Here is a 19,169-nt window from a genome sequence, read left to right on the forward strand (position 1 = left end):
CGCAAAGTAAATTAGTCAATTTTAAAAAGTAAAGGCAGCTGTTAGAGCAAAATGCCTTCTAGAAATATCAAATTACCCAAACTACATTGCAAATACAAGTTGTGATGCACCGAATTACACAATGGTAAAATATACATGGGAAAATGGAAATGGAAAGAAACGTAATTGTTGAGATTTTAACCTGCTTCTCCATGAAATATCGAGGCCACAAAAGATACAACATTGAGCAGAGATCTCAGAAGTATCACAGCTATAAAACTGTGTCCTAATACACACAAATACAGTTCATTGCTCCACATATACCCTGGGAGATGTGAGAACACCTCCTTTTCTTCTGTTGTATTCTCTGTCTTTGATGGATGTCCTTCTGTATATATGTTTCTCTTATTGGTTGATGAATGAAACACTGATTGGCCAGTAACCAGGCAGGAAGTGTAGGCAGGGCTACCACATGAGGAGAATGCTGGGGAGAGGAGGCAGAGAGGAGCCACCCGAGAGAGATATGTAGTGGCTGAAGGAATAACATGCTGGAGTCATCTCTGGTAAGATGAGGCCATGTAGAAATACATAGATTAGTAGTTACGGGTTAATAATTAAGAGAGAGTTAGCCAGTAAGAAGCCTGAGCCATTGGCCAAACAGTTTCTAATTAAAATAAGCATCAGTGTGTTTATTTGGGGGCTGAAGGGAAGTGGGACCAGGCAGGAAGAAAGTACATCTACATGTCTTTATGAATCTGACTGTCAAACATTTTTCCTTGCTCCGACCAAACACCTGACGAGAAGCAATTTAAAGGTTTGTGTTAGCTCACAGTTTGAGGGAATCATCCCAGGAGAGACAAAATTAATTTTAAATAATTAAAAAGTTAATCACAAAATAATTCAAAGGACTTAAAACACTTAAAGAAAGACAGATACATTAGTTCTAAAGTAAAATAACAACTCTCATGGATAACATTCAAATGAATGATTCTTAGAATTACTTTAATGACAAGAATAACTTAATAAGAATGCTAATAAAATTATAGGAATTAATAATTATTCTATTTGTAAAGGAGTTAATGAGCCTATAATAAAAGATAAATTACATAAAATTTGTATTTTGTGCCCATTTTGAAATAAATAGTTCTTTTTTAAAAGTTTTAATTTTATTTAGTGTGTGTGTGTGTGTGCCACATGCCCCTGGGTACCTGCAGAGGACAGAAGAGTGTATCAAATACTCTGGAGTTAGAGTTATAGGCAGCTATAATATGTTTTATGTGGGTGCCAGGAACCCACAAAAACTCAGATCTTTGGAAGAGCAGCAAGTGATCCATCTCTCCAGCCTGATTAATCGTTCTTCAATATCCAGTGTCTACAATGCAAAGAAAAAAGGATGGAACAAACTACCAGGTCCTTTCTTGTGATCAGCTTGAAATTAATACTTTAAAATTTATTTTAATGCAGGAATTCTAACAATGTGTCCTGTGCGGACTATTAAATATGTGCCTTACAACTAAGGAATTAGCAGAAGGATGTTAAGGAAGTGCTATTTATGAAAATAAGATATTGGAAATAACCTAAGTTTCCTGTAACATGTTATTTTTAAGCTTAATTATGACATATTTATATGGCCCTAATAAATCACGGTACTGAGAAATCTGTAGTTACACAGTGATGTGTTTATAATAGATTGTTGTTTTAAAACCCAGTTAGTTAAATCCTGCAGAGGAGATTGCAATCTCATTAAATAGATTCATATGAAATTTGGCAAAATTAAAATGTTAATATCTATTTCTTATGAAAATATACTTTATTATCTCAAATTTTACAATCTGCATTTGCAATGGATATCTGATTTTTATGCAGCCAACTATGGTTTCTTCAGGTTAGTGGTGCCATCTGCTGATCAGCTTGTACATGCAAATTCAGAGACAAAGAATTACCCAAACCAAACTAAAACGTTTAAGAAGAAAAGCAGAGTAGAAGTAAGAATCTTGTGGAAAATTTGCTCAGTTTAATCTTTGCATGGGGCACCACAAAACCTCCTCAGAACATTGAAGCATGACCTCCATTTTTTTTCCCATTGTTGGACCTTATTTTTGGACCATCCTCAGCTCCCACAAACCCCTTTTTATAGAAGCTGTCAAAGAGAAAGTGTGAGCTATGGACAAAAGTACAGGTGAGAGAACAAGTCTCAAAGAGCAGTAGGTCTAAAGCCTTGGTTCAAATGAAGTAGCCTGGTAGCCTAATAAATGATGTGGGGGTGGGGATTAAGTAGGATCAAAAGTGAGGTCTCAAATGGGGAGAATTCTTCAGCACATGTAAGTAGAAAACATACTGATGGATCTTTTTTGTATGGTTGAGTATCTGATAAGATATATGCTAATAGCTTAGGGGAAATAGTAACAGATATTATTACTCTTTATTTATTATAGATATCCTTTATTTTTACTTGTCCACAAAGATATAATAAATGATTTGTCAAGTACCTTTTCAATTCTGGGTACACCATATTTACAATGTTTCCCAAACCTACCCATCTTGCAAATGAAGACAAGTCCAGCTAACATATTAGTACTAATGTGCAGTGAACTTGTCAACAGGGACTAAGAACTTTGTGTTGGTTTGAATGGAGATGGCCCCCATAGGCTGGTATATTTGAATGTTTGGTTCCAAGTTGGTGGACTATCTGGAAAGAATTGGGGAATTGGAGAATATGGCCTTGTTGGAAGAGGTGTGTCACTGGGTGTGGGTTTTGGTTTCAAAAGTTCATACCAGGCCCAGTCTCACTCTCTTCCTTCCTGCTATCTATTCACGATATAAGCTCTCAGCTACTGCTCCAGTGCCATGCCTGCCTACCTGCTGCCATGCTCCCTGCCATGATAGTCATAGACTCACCTCTGAAAATGTAAGCAAGTTCCCAATTAAATGCCTCCTTTTATATGTAGCTATGATCATGGTGTCTCTTCAAGGCAATAGAACAGTAGCTAAGACAAGCTTTATCTTACTAACTTTTGACATCCATTCTATAGCCTTAAAGGCCACAGTTGTTATAATTGCCCTACAAAACACATTTGTTTTTGTCCCCTTGGTTTCTATCTCCAGAGATTAGTAATCAGTGCTTCTGATACCTCACCAGCACAGTCCCTTTTCTACGCGTTTGCCCACTGGTGTCTTCAATCATCGAATTCTCAGCTAGGTGTCCATTTCCATTACAGAGAAGATAAGTGTGAAACTTTGTTGGGGTATATCTTGGGCTGAAGTGGTGACTCAGTTGGTAGAATGCTTACCTGGTATGCATGGAGACATGGGTTCGATCCCAACTTGGAATGATGGTGACACAGACTCACAATCCCAGCATTCAGGAGGAGGCAGGAGGGTCAGAAGTTCAAGTTCCAAGGCTACATAGTGAGTTTGAGGCCAGGTATATAACAGGTCCTCTCTGTCAAGGACAGACAGACAGATAGACAAAGGCAGATAGCAGGCTAGCTCTTGCACACCCAATCTATGAATATGACCCAAAGGCCTGGTCTGTGTCTATGTCCTATAGGCAGAATTTACTAAGATGTATCTTGTTCAGCTCTGTGGAATTGTATACTTTAGAAGTATACAATCCTGGGGCATGAGAGATAACCCAGGGGTTAAGAGCAGTGGCTACTCCTCCCTAGTATCCACATGGTAGCTCACAACCATCTGTAACTCTAGTTCCAAGGAATCCATCCCCCTCTTCTAGACTCAGTGGACATCAGGCCCTCATGTAGTGCTGAGTCATACATAAAGGTAAACACACATACACATAAGTAAGTAAGTAATTTAACATAAATGAATAAAACTCCATGATTCTGTAAACAGGTGAGGTTGAGCCTTGCCATTCCTAATCCAGGGACGTCACTTAAGCTGGACCAGGAGGGATGGAAGTAGCAGAATGTGGTCACCTCCATGTGGAACTTCTTCATGCATGTGGCTTCACTGCAGGACACTCCGTTTATCATAAAGCAACTGGGAAGCACAAGAAGATCATAAATTACATGAAAATGTATGACATGAAGAATCTGGTTGCTGTTTCTTGGCCAAGAGAGATGCAAGACTTTGCTTGACTGGACATAAAAGTTTTACTTGTTAAGAACAAGTTGGACTGTGGTAATTGACCGTAGATAAAACAGAAAGAGTGTTGTGGAGTGCAAGACCTTACACAGTGTGACGTTATGCCTGGGCTATTCAGCCTCTGTTAATGTAATTTAAACATATCAAACCTCATTTCTAAGCCGGGCGTTGGTGGCGCACGCCTTTAATCCCAGCACTCAGGAGACAGAGGCAGGCAGATCTCTGTGAGTTTGAGGCCAGCCTGGTCTCCAGAGTGAGTGCCAGGATAGGCTCCAAAGCTACACAGAGAAACCCTGTCACACACAAAAAAAACAAAAACAAAGACAAAACCTCATTTCTAGCAAGCATTTATCATAAGGGAACTTATGTCTGAAATGGTACTGCCTTCATGGTCATTTCTGTTTACATCTTCAACTCTGTCCAAAGGATATTTGTGACCCAAACAATTAGACCTATTTCTATGGACATCAGGACCCACTCAAAATGGCATTTAAGTTCAGGACCAGCAGTCTATATTTTTAATAAACATACTGATGAAGGAAAATATGTTTTTAAGTGGTAGTTGAAAACATTAAAATTTTATTATGTTCAATTAATTTGGAGAGCCCAAAGCAGTTGCTGCAGTAGTGAAAACTTAGACATGCCACTCTATGCTGTAGAGATAAACTTCAAAACAAGACCAGAGAAAAGCAGTGCTTAAATGTGTTATATTGTATAGTGCATGTATGCAAAAATGCTTTTAAAATGTACATCAAATTCCAGTAGTCCTAATGAGAATGAGAAGGATAAAATACTCAGTTTTGTGAAAGACAGATTGGGTATACTAAGGAAGAAAGGGAATTAGGCAGTAAGGCACTGTAAGCTTGTGATGGACCGGCAATCTAGGAAGGAACTGAGAGACTTCCCTGCCAGAGCAAAGCAACATTCCAGAGGAATTACACAGATGGGGCAGACTCAATATTTCAGCAGCGAGCACTTGGGTCAACAGCACTACAACAGCATTTGGTCTTCCCGCAAACAAAAACTTATTTTTGTCATCAATCCTGGGATGAGATCTGAATTACAGGAAAGCTGGGAGTAGATGAAAGCCAGTGTCGGGAAGGTTTGCTCTCTCACCCCTAGGAAAGACCAGATGAACTCAGCATGTGAGTCTCACAGACCCAGGCACACAGTTCTCACACAGGCTTGCAAAACATACATAGTAAACATCTTCCTGCATCACTACACTGAACTATTGAGATATGAAGATTATTAATACTAGATTACTGGTAAGATGTATCATTTATGTGACTTTTTGCACCTAAAGAGCACATGGCAAAACCAGCATCGTCATTCACTTTGTGTGCCAAGGGCCAAGGGCCATTTCCACAGAAAATGCAGACATTATGACCACCACCACATCCATTCACCATGGGCTTCTGATGCCGGCACGCACAACCATTCCCTGCAAGTGGTGAACGGACAGTTTGTGTCTATTGGCATCTTCTATTACTATCCAGTTTAGCCTTCTGAAGATGGGAAGAAATGGAAAACTACCAGATCTCGGAGACTGATCTGGAATTAAAAGATAATACCTCAGAGGAAAATACAAAACTCTACTCAAGGAAAATATCAATGCTACAAACCAGAGCATTTGCTCTTCCTGCAAATAACTTATTTTTGTTTTGTTCCTTTTCCTTTCCCCTCACCTCTCTTTTCTTTTGAAGTTTTTCAGAGCCTAAGCTGATTGACCACTGGAGGGCAGCAGAGACAAGATTTTAATAAATGAGTTCTCATTCATTGGCTAATTGATTCATTCATTTAATACATAAGTGCACAATTTGTTCTTCCACCAAATTCACTGTTACATCGAATGTTACCATGTCTATTCAGGATTCCATAACAACAAGGGGTGTTTTTTGTTCTCAAGGGTATGCAGTTGAGTAAGGCAGACAGAAATGACAGCCAATTCTATTGGGGAGGGGCTGTAAGGTGGAAAATGTAGATCTCACAGGGGGGTCAAAGGTACACCCCTGACCAGCCCTTTGTTCCATAGAGGTTATCCTTAGAATATATTCAGGGCTGAAACTAACGGAGGAGGAGGGTAAGGGGTAAACCACTGAGAAGAAAAACAAAAAACAAAACAAAACAAAAAAAAAGTTGAGCAGAACAAAGATGCAAAAGCCAGTGTGTGTGTGTGTGTGTGTGTGTGTGTGTGTGTGTGTGTGTGTGTGTGTGTGTGTGTGTAAGAACAAGGCCTAGAGAGGGGCCCAGGGACCACATGAACATATTTGGATTTGCAACACTATTTTAACTTCACAAAGCTAACTGTGTGCAAAACAGATGGATCAGGATGGAAAATATTGGAAGAGACAGACTGACCACATCCCCAAAATGATGAGAAAATTTAAAGGTACTGATTTGTTATGGAAGCTGTTTAGAATCTAAATTTGGCAAGTATTGAATATATTTCAAAAAGTGACTTTGGAGGTGAATGTAATGTTTGATGTGGACTTTCCTGGGGAGAGTATTGGGTTGCTGCTATTCACCTACCCACAATGTCGGCGTCACTGTCTAGATGTCAGTTATATCTACTTGCAAATCAAACCCAATGACTCTGAGTTCTAATTATTCAATAAACATTCAAAAAGTGAGTCACTTCATCTTTCACCGTTGTTGCAAAAAACCCCAAAAAACAAAGCTGGAAATGCTCTCTTTTTATTTAAGAGAGATTTCAATTTCAGATAGGATATTGTATAATTTATTAAAATATTTAAATTTTTAAAAATGTATCTTATTTTCATATGTATGGGAGTTTTGCCTGCCTTGTGAGCATTCCATACCTTCATAGGCCGAAATCCCTGGAACTGGGGTTGCATATGGTTATGAGCCTTCATGTGGGTGCTGGGAATTGAACCTGGATCCTCTGGAAGAACAGCCAGTGCCCTTAAACCCCTGACCCATCTTTCCAGCACCTAAAAATTATTTTACTGGTAGAACTGCTCCTGTTTGTGAACTTCCCTTGGAAAACCTGTCTTGCTTATCTGGCCATTTTCTGAACATATCTTTTTACTAATGAAATATGTGAGCTGATGAGGGAGTAAATCACAGTTTATAATTAAGCTTATCAAGCCATATATGCATGCTTTATAGAAAAATCATGCATAGGTTGTGCATGTAGTACCTAAAATAGTCTCTCCATGGCAAATTACAGCTTAGGGTCTAGGGGACAATGAGAAGGGAAATGCGGTTATAAGGGAGCGTTTGTGCAGCTGTGTGTGTTTTGATTAATTCATCTGCTGTTTATTAAGAAATGGTCTTGAAAGGATGGAAATTCGTATTTTCTTTAACATACTTCTCTGAAAGAACTTCAGAACCGCAGGGTCTGGGAGGGGAACTTTGTGAACATGCCAAAATATTGTAGAAGCAGATGGTATAGAGAGATTCTTTTTAAGCCGGGAAGAAATTACATTAAAATAAGAGGCAATGCACAGGGGAAATATTTGGATCTAGAGATATTCATATTTTAGTGTGATCATTTGGTATCTGTGATGTTCATTTTAAACTGTTTAAGTATGCCTTGCCAACTTTTATCTTAAGTTACAAGCTAGTTGTAATGAGTTGCCAGGAACATATAGAAAGGAAAAAACAAATTAAGCAGACAGCATTCCTTCAGTGATGTTTAAAGATGTAAATAATAATTGTTGATATATAATTATCAAAAACACATGGAATCTCCTATAGCCAGATAATTTGAATAAAACTATCAATATTGTCTAAGCCAAAAGTAAAAAATAAATAAATACTTTAGATTGGAAAAGGTTTCATTATGCGTCTAAATTCATTCCAAACATCCCCCATCAACTTAGTTACATGAAAATATATTTGAAAAGGCCTTAAGTAACAGCAGAGTTCCTGCTGATACAGTGGGGATTATTCTCTAAAACTACAAGTACTTACTGAGTGAAAATATCACATGACCCCTGGATATGGGTGATTCTAAATGGCACCTGGATTAATTAATGCAGGGAGTTATCATTTGAAATATCAGAAGTGAATTCTCCGTGGACAAATAATGGGCAGGGAATGAATGGATCCAGAGGCAGAAGTGACAACTATAGCTTTTGGTACATCAACTTTGAGATGCCCACAGCCCAGGAGATGATGATACAGATTCTAAAGTTTTAAACAAAATGGGGTAATGTTTGGGCTAGAAACGGAGATTTCCTTCTCGTGGCCATTTGAGAGTAGAGGAAATGTGAAGCTAGAAAGGGAATCTGCATGGAGAACCCTTATGTGATGGGAAGAAAAAGCAGAAGCCTGGAAGACCAGAGACGGCAGATGGCTACATTAGAAACAGAATTCATTGCCTATTGGCAAGAATTACAGATATGTATCAAATAATGCTGGATGTTAGAGACAATCATCACTAAAACTGTTGTTTTCTTCAAAGTCTTTCATGTGAAAGATGACAGTTTCCTTTCTTTAGGTTTTATTTATCTTTGACCTGTTCATACTTATAAACAGCACACCGCATGCACCCCAACTCTCCCCAGATGCCTCCAGCATGCCCCCTTTCCCTTTGCATCCTCTCCATTTGAGCCACCAAGTCCACATAGCATGTCGCTGATATTCATGGATGCTGTTCTGATCTTGTGCAGGTAATCATTGTTGCCATGTGTTTGCTCACCAGCACAGCACCTATGTCATCTTCCAGAGAGCATTTCACAGCACTCCTCCCTATCCTCTGGCTTTTCCATTCTTTCCATTCCTCTCCCATGACAGTCCCTGAGCCTTGAGGGCAAGAGTTGACATAGATGTCCCATTTAGGTCTGAGAAGACAGTGAGATGCTATGCTTCATATTAATATGACCCAGTGGCCTCATCCAAGCCTCTGGAACTGGGAATTATGGGTTCATGTTTAGCATAAAACCAAACTGAATGAAAAAATTAAGTATGCAAAAACAGAACAGAACACAAAATTTTATTATAAGCCAGGTAGTATGTTCTCCAGAAGGCCGTAGAATAATAAGGAAGACAAACCGTAAGCTTGGAACTATGTCATGAGAATGACAATTCCAGCCATAATAACAGATGGTACTGTGCTAGTTAGTTTTGTCACAAACCAAAGTCACTTGGGAAGAGTGAAACTCAGTAAGGAATTGCCTTTAGCAGATTGGCCTGTGGGTATGGCTGAGGGGCATTTTCTTGATAAGTTATTGACACGGGAGGGCCCATCCTACTTTGGGCAGGACCACTCCTAGGCAGCTTTGCCCTGGGTTGTATAAGAAAACAAGTCATGGAGAGCAAGCCATTAAGCAGAGGTACTGGATGGTCTCTGCTTCAGTTCCTGCCTCCAGATTCCTGTCCTGACTTCCCTCAATGATGGACCATGTAAACCAAATAAAGCCTTTCTTCTCTGAGTTGTTATTCTTGTCAGTGTTTTGTCATAGCAACAGAAAGCAAAGTAATACAAGATGGTTAAAATGGCCTCAGGCTAGCTGTCCCTACTTTATCATGTCAAGCAGCCCTATACAAATAACAGTGGTATTGGGGCAATGACTCAATTGATAAAATGCTTGCCTCACAATCACGAGAACTTCAGTTTGGCCTCCTCGAACCCATATAAAAACCTAAGGAGAATGGCACACCTATAATCCCAGCAGTGGTGAGATAGGAGTTGGAGACATGTAGACCCCTGTGAGCATTTAGGCCAAATAGACTGGCCTACTCTGTGAAATCCATGGCAATGAGAAACTGTCTCAAACAAAAATGGTGAGTGGTGCCCAAAAACTGATGCCTGAGATTGTCCTTTGACCTATATACATGATGTCAGATACACATACACACACACACACACACACACACACACACACACACACACACACACAGAGAGAGAGAGAGAGAGAGAGAGAGAGAGAGAGAGAGAGAGAGAGAGAGAAGCAATGAATGCCAGAATAAAATGGCAATCCAAAACAGCAGACACTGAAGATTAACAGCTGTTGCTAGACTCTGGAAAAAAATTTTCATTAATTATTGGACCAGTGAAAGTGAATTCATAACAAAACTTATTTGTGTTCTCCACAGTATGGCTTTGTGAAATAAACGGTTCCTGCCCCACTGGAGTCTGTGGAACAACTGAAAGACACCCTTTTTTTCAATATCTTCATTAGTGAACCCTACTGGCTGTGACTTGCTTGAATGAAAGGGGTCTCTCAGCTAAATTGTTCATCCAAGGGCTTGGTACAAAGTAAATAAGAAGCAGACAGTAGCTTCTATGTGGACCCTCTAACACACTGGTGAATATTTCTGAGCAAAACACAGAAGAAAAATAAGAGAATTCAGAAGAGCCAACACTGGTCAAGAATGTTGACAACTTGTTACAAGATCCGGGGAGGAATTTCATTAATGTCTAAGCATCCCCAATTCTACTCTAAGCCCCTCACTATACAAGGTATCATCTGGAACACCAAGCAAAGCTGCATATTCAGAAATAATTTGTATTTGTGCAGAAATAAATACTTATAGAGTGGGAAAGTACAGAAGTATTAAGTCACTAAGGTCAACCCTAAAAATTAAATAGAGATGGCCAGCAGAGACAAAACTAGACTCTTGAGAAATGGCCCTGAAGTAGTTATTCATGAATGCAGTGGTAGTGGGTTTCTTCCCCCCCCCAAGAATCCACGTTTAAAAAATAACATTAAGCTTCTGGGTTAGTATTTATAATGGTGGCTGACCATTACACTCTGGTTACACTTGATTTTATGGCCCTTGGAGTGGACATAGGATTTGGAGTATTAAGTCACTAAGGATTTGGAGTATTAAGTCACTAAGGTCAACCCTAAAAATTAAATAGAGATGGCCAGCAGAGACAAAACTAGACTCTTGAGAAATGGCCCTGAAGTAGTTATTCATGAATGCAGTGGTAGTGGGTTTCTTCCCCCCCCCAAGAATCCACGTTTAAAAAATAACATTAAGCTTCTGGGTTAGTATTTATAATGGTGGCTGACCATTACACTCTGGTTACACTTGATTTTATGGCCCTTGGAGTGGACATAGGATTTGGAGTGGCTGTGGAGGGTTCCTCATACCTTGTCAAAATGCTGGCGTCTTGGCTCTTGCAAGGATCAGTGAGTACAATGGTGTCACAGCCCTTGGGGGATTCCAGAGCAATCTGACCAAAGATGAAGAGAGCCTCTAGCTTGTCCTTAGGGATACAGCTGCCTGATTGCTCTCACAGTAGATAATCTTTCAATTGAGGTGTCTCCCATACTCATACATCCTCTAATTCTGTCCCCATGACCACAGTTTTGTAAGCCAAGAATCAACATCTTCCAAGGTCATCAGGAAGGAGATATAGGTGATTGGCAGGACTCAAAAACAATCTGTCCAACCCAACTGGTTGAAGACTTAAAGTGGCTTGCTGACCCGAAACTTTCACAACTTAACCTCAGGTAGTTATCCTGGCTTGTGGACTTCGGGTTGAAAAACTGTAAATCTGTGTTTTCTTGTCTTGTTTGATTTTAACATCTCATGTACCCCAGCTGACTTATAACTCACTATGTTGTGAAGGGTGACCTTGAACTTCTGATCCTCCTGCCTCCTTTCTCTAAGTGCTGGTATTTTAGCTGTGCACCACTATACCCTGTTTACATGGTGCTGGGATCAAACCTAGGGACTCCTGATGCTGGGAAGCACCTTCTCAACCCAGATACCTGGGTCTTTTCTGAGGCTGTTATCAGCTTCCATGAAGAGCACTGCTCAGTCCAGTTCTAGAGAGAAAGCCATGCTCTGACTATTTAATCTAACACCTTTGAAGTACAGATTTAAAAAAACAGCATAAAAGTTGTACCCCAGCATGTCACTGGTGTATATTTATCATAAATGGTACTGGACTATCTGAAGACATTTGACATTAAGTGTCCACTTTACATTGGACATGTTTTCTGTCTCCCATCCACTCCCATTTATCTCCTCTGTTCCCCTAGATCACTGGAGATATGTAAGTGTTGTTGTGACATGTTGACCTGAGGTCAACATGGTATGGCTGTGTCATCTGTCAGATCTGCTATTTGTCTGATAAGGGTGCTCCAAACTGGTATCTGGGAAAGTCCTATCTTTTTTTTAGAATGATAAATATCATATATATATATATATATACATATGTATATATATATATATACATATATATATATTCCTCTCTCACATACACACTCCACAAAAAACCCAACAATCCACAAATAATCAAACTACAAGCAGTAGTTGAGCACTTACTACATATACAGCCTTGATCTGAATGGCAGATGCGTTTACAGCATGCCTTCTGAAGGCCATGTCACCCCTAACACAAGCAGGAACACTGCTCAGTAAAGCTGGGTAAGTTCTAGCTCCACCAGACCCCACAGCACAGCTTGAAAATCAGCTGCAGGGGACTGGAAACAATTAAAACAAGCATTTCCTTATTTCTCTTCAACCTTTGGAGACTGCTGTCAACTTTGGCCTTGAATTTGGATCCTCCTGCCTCAGCTTCCCAAGTGATGGGATTATAGATGTAAGGCTCCATACTTGTCCTCTTTGCTTTTAAGCACCACTAGACCTCAACCCCCCGCCCCGCCCCCCATCTAAGAATTATTCTCACACAGACCTGGGTATATTGGAAGCAAGTTGTTCTCATGAACAGGAAGCAAGATACAGCAGCCCTAAAGAGTTTTATATCCAGCATCTTCTTTTTATGAGACAAGGTCTCTCTGAGTAGCCCAAGCTGGCCAGGAACTCATGGAAATCCACCTGCAACTGCCTCTGCTATTAAGGTGTGCACTATGCCCAGCTATCCAGAATCTGCTAAACCAAGACAGCATTTTGTTTTCAAAGCAAAGGATGAACATGTGGGCATATCTTTCAGTTCTTTCCCTGTGAAATGACTCATGCTGATTGCATCATCCTTCTCATGTGTAATTCATTTCAAGTAAGATGGGGGGTTGGCATAGACAGGCATTTATATGAAGGATGCTCAGTATGGAAGGCAGAACTGTAACTTTAAAAGGAATATTAAGTCACAGGAACCTTTTATTGTCTGAATAACTGTACACAAAACACAAGGCAGAGAAGGTCTGAAGGAAATGATGGTCCAGTTTCACTGTTATTTGCCCTTTGGTCCTTTATCTTCTAAGCACACTTCTACTGGTTTTAGACATTTGCTTTAATTGCAAATGCAATCCAAGTGCTAATAAATACTCAGTATCTTTTCTCCCCTCTGGATATCTTTAAATAGAAAAAAAAAATGTGCTAAATGTCTTTTCACCGCTCCCTTGGCCACGGCTGTTCCACCTCAGCTTTAAAGAGGCTGTAACTTGATCTTCTGAAACCCTACTGAACTTCTACAGTCCAGCCAGTGACAGGAATCTTGGGACGGAAGTCCTACCGACACTGTCATAGTCTCCGATGGGTGAGAATGGTAACTGGCTCAAAAGCAACTGCAAGTGGTCTTCAGTAAACTGAGGGCCATTGGGAAACTACAGAGGGAAACCTTGTCAACAAGATACCAACTCCTTCAATCAAAGCAAGAGAATGCCTCATATGGCAGCCGACTCAACCATAGCTACAGATCCATTTCTTGCTGCCACAATGACTCTGTTAAGGCACTGCTAGTGATGAAGTTCCGGGGATCTTCTTTGCCTCTTATCTGAACCATACTACAGTCATGGAAAACCGTTCTCTCCCAACTGCAAAGCCGGATCGCAATTGTGGAGTCCTGGTTTTAATAGCTGCCGAGCTCCCTCGGAGTCTGTGGTTTATTCCCACTGGAGAATTTGGAAAACCTTTGAAGGCTTCAAATATACCGCCACCAATGGTACCCACGGTAAAGGCACCACCACAGTTGTCCACAATTCACCAGGTGCTCAGACTCTGACTACAGCGGGTGAAGGGGGTAAGGGACGAGGGCAGCTCTATCAGCCCACTATGGCTCTCTCGCGTTCTCCTCCATCTTAGCTCCAGCCCATGCTGGGAAATCCTGTCTTTATTTCAAGGATCTTGCATTTGAGTTTTCCGTCCAAGTGGCTCTGCTTGGTAATGGATCATCAGAAAACATGGCAGACCTTAACAGAAAGTGAACTGCGACTAGGAAAGCGCTGGTTTTGATTCAGTAGCAATACTTGAACCTGTAAACCTGTAACCTCAGAAGATAATTGGGAGGGCATTCAAGCATGATAACCCCACAACAGTTTCCAGGCCAGGTTTTTATAGCTCTGTGCTTGTATAGCATGTGCAATGCCCTGAGTTCCAACCACATCACCTCCGCAAAAAAAAAAAAAAAAAAAAAAAAAAAATTAAAAAAGAAAAAGAAGGATCTTTGTGTGTCCTTTGTATGTTTCTCAGGTGGCATTCTTTCCACGGTTCTGTTACTGTTCACTTTATACTTACGAGCAGAAATGCGAGTCATTGGCTTTCCATAGCTATAAGAATTTACTCCCAGATAATCAATTTATAAAGAGAAATGCATTTTTAGACTCACAGTTTTGTAGATTGCTATTCAAGTTTGGCCTCATGGCTTTGGTTTTGGGGGAGAATAAAATAACTCATCTCACAGCTGCTGGAAAAAACCGAGTAAAGAGGTGTGCAGAATTCTACTCCACAAGGGCAAACCTCAGTGATCTAAAGACTTCCAGATAGACCCCACATCCTAAGGTTCTGTCACTTCCCAAGAGCGTCATCTCACTTTTCAAAGCTCAATTGAGTCCCTGATCTCTCGGGCCTTTGGAGGACATGTAACATTAGCTTTAGCCTTGACTTACTTTACATTCTTGGTAGGACAAATGATCTGCACTTGAAGAAAAATGAGCAGATCTAAAAACCTAATTAGCTGGAATCGGGCAAAGAGTGAAAGCTCTCTAGTCTTACACAAGCCTATAGAATCAGAACCCCAACAATCTGCATTTTGTCCAGTTCTCCTGAAGATTCCAATCATGCTAAAAAGTTGTAGCCAAGAAAGTCACTTTGCTGCATAAAAGTCACCTATGCATAAATTTTTTTAAAAAAATAGGATCAAAATAAACTTAATAATTTTTTAAACTAAAAAAAAAAAAATTCCTGATTCTCAGGTTGCAACTCACACAATTTAAATCAGGGTGTTCAGGTAGAACTTGGTGTTGGTACTTTTAAATCATTCCCTCTATTCCTAGGGGCATTCAAGTTTGAAAGCTGGTGTTCTGAAGGACAAAGGCTGTAAAGTTCACTGTGATAACTACTCATACTGTGGCTCTCAGAATTTCTACAAAGCAATGGATGATGCCATTGTGTGCATCAGAAATCATGATTGATGGGCACTGTACTTTATTACAACAGCAGCAGAAGGTTTGCTTTTTTGTTTTTGTTTTTGCTTTATTCCTTTAATATTGTTTCCCTTTATCTTTCACTTAATAGGCCATAAATCCTGGGTGACATTGGTGTCACAGATATGGGAAACATGTTGAAGTCAAAGTCAAGCCCTAAATTTAATACATCCCAGGACCAAGAAGAGCAAACAGGAGAACAAAAGATGAAGGGTTTTTTTTTTTTTTTTAGGAAATGAAAACGCAGAAAGAAAATTGTAGTGAGGTGACAGGAGGAGATGGGAAGAGGCTCCTGGCTGCTCAAGGTGAGAATAAATACAGTCAGTCCATTACTCCAGTCATGCAGTGAGGGGGGACCATCCAGGTCTTGACTCAGAGAGGTGCCCGCAGCAGCATTCAGGTTCTTTGGAAATTTAGAAGAACCCATCAGTGAGAAGCATGGTCACCATGTCTTCTGCATCAATTTCCTCTGAGATAAAGCCATTTATCTTGCAGAGAGGGAAGTTGTCAAGATGCAGGATGTTTTAAAGGGAGGTGGTGAAACATCTACCTTACAGCGAGGCTCTTTAAGTTCAGAAAATAAACAGAAAGACTTCAGAAAGTCTCTGAAACAGATCAGAGTCACTAACCCAAGGGGACAGGTGCTGTTCAACCTTTGACTCTAGACTAAACTAAGCAGCTCCAGCTGGCCCCATCACACTTATCAGGGGTAGGGAAATACAGAAACCCCATAAGAATGGCCCTGGGTAACAGGTTTGCACAACCCAGGAGGAGTGAGTATAAATTACAAAGAACTAAACAATCGTAACCACAAAGTCCAGTGAAATCCAGACCACCATTAGAGAATGCTTGAAAACTTATGCTCCAAAAATGAAGAAAATCTAGATGAAATGGATGAGTCTCTAAGTACATAGCATCTATCAAAACTAAAGCCAGGAGATATAAAGGACTCAAAGCAATGAGATTGAAGCTGTAATGAAAAGCCTCTCTGTGGTGATATTTTGTTTGTGCTTTAACAAATAAAGCTTGCCTGAAGATCAGAGTGTGGAGCTAACCACACCAATTAACCATAGTTGCTAGCCAGTGGTGGCACACATCGTTAATCCCAGCAGCCACACTATTTAGCCATAGAGACCAGGCAGCGGTAGCACACACATTTAATCCCAGCACTCAGGAGGCAGAGGCAGGCAGATCTCTGTGAGTTCAAGGCCACCCTGAGCTACATGAGATTGATCCAGTCTTAAAGATAAACAGAACTCACACAAAGGAGATCCTAGCACTTGGGATCACATGCCTTTAATCCCAACATTAGGGAAGTGGAGACAGAAGTAATATGGCTAGTCTGAGAAAAGAATATAAGGCAGGAGGAGACAGGAAATCATGGCATTCAGTCTGAGGATTTGTAGGGACAGGATTGCCCCCATTGGTCTGAGGATTCAGTAGAGGTAAGATGTAATGGCTGGCTGCTCTGCTTCTCTGATCTTTCAGCATTAACCCCTATTTCTGACTCCAGGTTTTTATTATTAAGACCAATTATAATTCATGATACACCTGGCACACAATGTGGTGCCTGAATTCACAAAAAAGCTTCCTGCCTATGACTTTGCAGCCACTGGCATAGGCAAGAGCTACACAAGGTCAGAGTCACTGCTCTAATGGCTAGGTTTTACGTTCTTCTCTCCTAGTGGGCTTTCCCTGGACCCCCTTCTTGGGATGCTACCAAACTAGGTAGCTGCCTTGAAACCCACTTAGGCTTCTACTGTTCTACACAGTAGCAGTCAGCCTCACATCTTAATTGTCATTGTTAGCAGATTGGGTGAGACAATTGGCAATTCGTAAAGGGGGGATTCGTAAAGTTTAGAGAAAGAGAGAGAGAGAGAGAGAGAGAGAGAGAGAGATTTCCCACATTAAAAAAATGGGAAACAATTATGATGGAGCTAGGTCTCTCTATGATTATGCAATACAAGACTTGAAATTGAAACAATTAATCAAATGAAAGGATAATCAGCTTAACTGGGATTGATATAATGTTAATTGTAATCTCGACAATTCCTGGTTTATCTCTAAAAGAGTTGATTGATATGAGTGCTAAGATACAGGCCTTAGAAAAACTTACTAAAACAGATCATAGAGATATTCAAGTCCAGACAGAGGAATTTAATGGATAACCAAAGAGGAATTTAATGGAGAACCAATTTCAGTGTTGCATTGTAAGATTAGAGAGGAACAGCCTAAGGTTTTCAAACAACCAACCTTAATTTATCCAGTCACCTTACAGGAACAACTGCCAAATGATAGACATCCCCAAGGCTGTGCAAGAGTTAAATGGACTCCTGTCTCCTCTCCCCTTTTGTTCCTCTCTCTGCCCAGCCATACCATTCCTATCTCCACCTTCCCAGTGCTGGAATTAAAGGTGCCTGACTCCAAAAGTACTAGGATTAAAGGTGTGAGTTACCATTGCCTGGCTCTGTTGCTTTTTTAGACAGATTTCATATAGCCCAGTTTGGCCTTGAACGCACAGAGATCCTGCCTCTGCCTCCCCAGTGCTGGGATTAAAGGTGTGCACCACCACTGGCCTCTATGTTTAACTAGTAGCTAATGCCACTTTTTGATCTTTATGCAAGCTTTATTTGTTAAAGCATAAAAAAAATATCACAACACCTCCCCACAAAGCAAAGCCCAAGACTGTATGGAACCTGAATTTCATAAAACTTTTAAGGAAGATCTCACAATAACTCTTCTTGAGCCAAAATATAGAAAGCAAAGTAAGATTTCCAAAATTATTCTATGAAGTCAGAATTATTCTAATACCAAAACTAGTTAAAGTCACAACAACAACAACAAAATCTATAGACCATTTTCTTTGCTAAACATAGTCACAAACAAAGTATCTGCAAACTGAATTCAGGGACAAATTAAAAAGACAGGCATTACTGAATGGGCTTCATCCTGGAGACAAAATTGTTTTAACCTATGTAAATCAATAAATGCAATGCTCAATATTAAACAAAGTTAAGAACAGAAACCACATAATTATCTCTATGATGCCAAAAAAGGCATTTGCCAAAGATCACCAAACGAATACAGCTGCCTGGAAAAGACACCAATCTACTGACTTCCTTCAGGTTGTGAGCTCCAGGTCCCTGGCTTTCAAGAGACATCATCTGTGATGGGGTTGGCTTTGGGTGATACAGTTGTCTCTGAATCATTTCTGCTCCTGTATGTAACCCCTCGCCCATAGTACAAACAACCCCAATAAACTCACTGGTTTACCAAGTTGGATTTTACTGGTAACCATACTTAGGTATGTCAGATCTTCCCATTCAGGGTTGAGTAGGCATTTGTCCACATCTCCCCAGGTAGTGTCACACAACACCATATAACTAAAAGCAGGAGTTCCATATAGAAGACAGCACACAGACCATGTCTTTCTGGTCTTAAATTGTGATGGTCTTGGATGAGAGTCAGGATTTCCAAGGAGTGTGGGAGAGGGATGAGGCCCAGCTCTGGTGGTTTAAAGAAATCCATATTAAATATGAGGGTTGCTTTGGGAAGGTTCAAATATTATAACTTTTTGGCTTAATCGATGACTCTATTGCATACTCTATTGTTCTCTCAAAATATGGCCAAGAATACACTCCCACATGCTTACTATGCTATTAGCAAAATGCTGCCTCTAAGTGTGTATTTTTCCTCACAGGAATTAATTTGCAAAGGCCACTTTGAATTGAAATGAGAATAAATCTGGTGTTTTGGATTTTTAAAAAAAATAAAACT

The 19,169-nt window shown here is 40.2% G+C and overlaps 1 pseudogene; it reads right to left on the minus strand.

Annotated features, from left to right (window-relative positions):
- Positions 1–13,439: 13,439 nt before the first annotated feature.
- On the minus strand, positions 13,440–14,047 carry LOC100758581 (annotated as a pseudogene).
- Positions 14,048–19,169: the final 5,122 nt, after the last annotated feature.

Source organism: Cricetulus griseus, chromosome 2 (genome assembly GCF_003668045.3).
Source record: "Cricetulus griseus strain 17A/GY chromosome 2, alternate assembly CriGri-PICRH-1.0, whole genome shotgun sequence".
Classification (NCBI taxonomy): Eukaryota; Metazoa; Chordata; class Mammalia; order Rodentia; family Cricetidae; genus Cricetulus; species Cricetulus griseus.